Here is a 3,425-nt window from a genome sequence, read left to right on the forward strand (position 1 = left end):
ATGGCCTAATATTTATTGCAGAGTGACTTTTAAGTCACGCATGGTTTCGTTTGTTATTCTATTCATCGGTTTCACACCACTTTAACCTGACCTAGCCCACACACGAGTAAAGAGGCACTCGGCTGTCAGAGTCTGGGCCGAAAACAATAGCCGCCCCCCCCCCCTCCCCACACTACACTCTACACTCTCAACAGCCAGACACTAAGTTCCATAATTAGCATTTGGCACAGTCCCCCACTTAAAACAGTGGTATGAAAAGTGCGATGGAGAACGTTTGATTATAAAACGATCGGAAATATTGTTTGCTAACTTTGCTCAATGCGTATAAGTTAAGTACATTGTATTGTGTCTGATTCTAAGCTTGTTCTGCATCGAACAGTTGTTATTATTTACAGCGCATGTGCACCGGTAAGTTTAAGTCTTTTTGAGTTAAGTACAGGGGCTGAGGGGATCAGGACTATAACAGTTAGTTACTTCTCACGTTCAGTTTACTTTGTATCGTGGTAGTGTTTCTTTTTTCCCATACCGATCATTTTAGATTCTATCCATCTCAATGACTTCAGTCAATGTCTGGAAACTCAGACTTACATAATTTAACGTGTATTACCGGGACAAAGCGCTACTCACCACGACAATAGGTAAAGATCGTTTGAAAGTGTTAGGGATTCCGTCTATCCATAGAGACATATTATTATTCGTCATATTGATTTGTTCATCGAAAGAGATGTCGATTTACTAGCTCCAAAGAGCAGAAGGCGGAATTTTTATACTACTGAAAACAAATATATATAAACTATGCCATTTTTATCGGCTACACATTTGTTATATTATGTTTCTGAAGACTATTATATTTCGGCTCTTTCTACATGGGAATGTTTACACATGTAGTGGAAGGTGATCATACCCCACAAGTGCTCTAAATGTGTTGTGTGTGTGTGTGTGTGTGTGTGTGTGAGTGTGTGTGTGTGTGTGTGTATGTGTGTTTATATGTGTGGGGGGGGGGGTGAGGAGGGAGGAGCCTCTCATCATAAGTATGACTCATCATAAGTATGAGTGTCTCTGTGCAAGTTGTGGATGAAGGAGGGGGGGGGGAGTCTACGTGAATAATAGCCGGTCAATTCTACATACCATACGCCGCCCCTGGCGACTGCACAACACACACCCATAAACAGACCTTCGAGGTGGTCATTTTATTATTATTTAAATATTTTTTTTGCTAAGTGTTTTACGGCGCTTTCAACTGCATAAGGTCATAGGAGCGCGAGAGACACATTGGATATTTTCAGTTGATAGGAATTTTTGAATGTTGCTCGGGTGGCGGCCGAAGCCTACTCTTATCGATTTTGGACCACCAAGGGATCTTTAACGTGCGCAACTTGCACATGGGACCTCCGAGATTTTTCGCCCTTTTCTGGGAAGACTAAGTGATAGATCTTACCTACCTTAAAGTCAGGAGTGTGGTTGAAAGACAGCAATAAGAAGGAGCCAAGAAGTAGCAATAGAAACGCTGCAGAAAGAGTCAAGACCCAGCAGAGGGTGCAAAGGAGGTGAGGGGTGGGGGCATAAAGGAGGTGAGGGGTGGGGGCATGAATTGAAGACTAAAGCAAACGACAGATTATTGTTTGAGAGATGGGAAGGAAGTGAAAGGAGATAATTTTAGAGAAGAAAAAGTTTCATCCGGATTGAACTCTGAACGTATTGAATGAGAGGCGAACATCGTAACCTCTCGACTACGAGAACAACTCACCCCCCCCCCCCCCCCCCGCATCTCCCTTCCCCTTTCGAGGTGTGTCAAGTCCTTATGTCCTATTGCTCAGAGAAAAACACATGTGTTATGTTGAAAAGATTGTTTCTGGAACAAAAGCAGTCATTGTGGCAGGGAATCGCTCTAGGCAACGGAGAGAGAGAGAGAGAGAGAAAGAGAGAGAGAGAGAGAGAGAGAGAGAGAGAGAGAGAGAGAGAGGGAGAGAGAGAGGGAGGGAGAGAGAGGGGGTGAGAGAAGGGGGAGGGGGGTATAGTGGAATAGAGATTGACAGACAGACAGACAGACAGACAGACAAACACACAGAAGGGGCAGAGGAATAGAGATAGATAGACGTAGAGAGAACGAAAGAGAGAGAGAGAGAGAGAGAGAGAGAGAGAGAGAGAGAGAGAGAGAGAGAGAAGTAATGAGAGACAGAGACAGGAAAAGAGGAAGAGAGATGGAAAGGTAGAGTGAAAGCGTGTGCATGTGTGTTTTTGACTGTATGTGATATGTGTCTGAGAGTGCGTTTGTGTGCGAGGGAGAGAGAGAGAGAGAGAGAGAGAGAGAGAGAGAGAGAGAGAGAGAGAGAGAGAGAGAGAGAGAGAGAGAAGAGAGAAGAGAGGCGCGAAGACCAGGGAAGCTAATGTACCGGAAGATATTGAAATCTTTGGGAAAATCGCGGGGCTTCACGGGAGATGTAGTGGGCTCGGCTAAGTGCAAGGCGGATAATGACAAAAGTTGCCGCACAGGGAAAGGGAAGAGGTGAGGGCGAGTTCAACAGTTTTACTGACAGGAGCACGATTGACTGAGAGACAGAAGGCTCGCATCCACTTCGAATTTAAGTTCTCGGTTCCTTTCAAAACAAAGTATGCCACTTTGGTGTAGAAATTTGCTGTATTATTGTGTGAATTAAGCGTTCGTTTCAATATTATTGCATGTGTAGTTTTTGACGAAGTCTGATAAAGTTTATTACCCAAACACATCTGTATTATATAGGTGATGTTAGGGGGTGTTGTCGGGGTTTGGTGGAGATAACTATGGAAGCTAGAATTCCTGAAACGACTTCTAGGGGAATTTAGACCTAAGGATCTAAGTAATTCACCAATGCGGACACAAGACATTAGAATATAAATCACAGATAACTCTGGTAGAACGTGGATTTCAAAAAACGTTTTCTTTAGAAATACAATTCCGGTTTTTGTTCAGTTTTTTGTTAGCACCTATAAGCACATTGACATTAACGGTATCAGCTGTTGTGTAGAGTTTAGGTGCTTCGCTGTAAATCGTAGAAGACCTGACTTTGATTCCCTTGTGAGGAGAACTTTTATCCAGTACTTCGATCTTTCTGCTGGGACGTTGTACCCTTTCAGCCCAGGTTGACTCTGACAGGCAAATTCGGAGCCCGTCTCCTATATGATTTAAGCTGTGTCAAATGGGGCGCAAAACACATACCTTTAAAAGAAAGAAAGATAGATATTGACGATAAAATGGTCGTTTGGTGCAGGAAAGGAAACCATGAAAAAGTACAGACCAAAAAAAAAGAATAAAGGAAGATCATAGTGCGGTGAAAAATTACCTGTTTGTTTTAGTAGAGGTTTTACGGCGCTCGCAACTGCATAAGGTCATATGAGCGCCAGAAGATTAGAGGTGTTACAAGAGAGTAACAAACATAAAAAAGAAG

The sequence above is a fragment of the Aplysia californica genome, unplaced genomic scaffold (assembly GCF_000002075.1).
Source record: "Aplysia californica isolate F4 #8 unplaced genomic scaffold, AplCal3.0 scaffold00558, whole genome shotgun sequence".
NCBI classification, from domain to species: Eukaryota; Metazoa; Mollusca; class Gastropoda; order Aplysiida; family Aplysiidae; genus Aplysia; species Aplysia californica.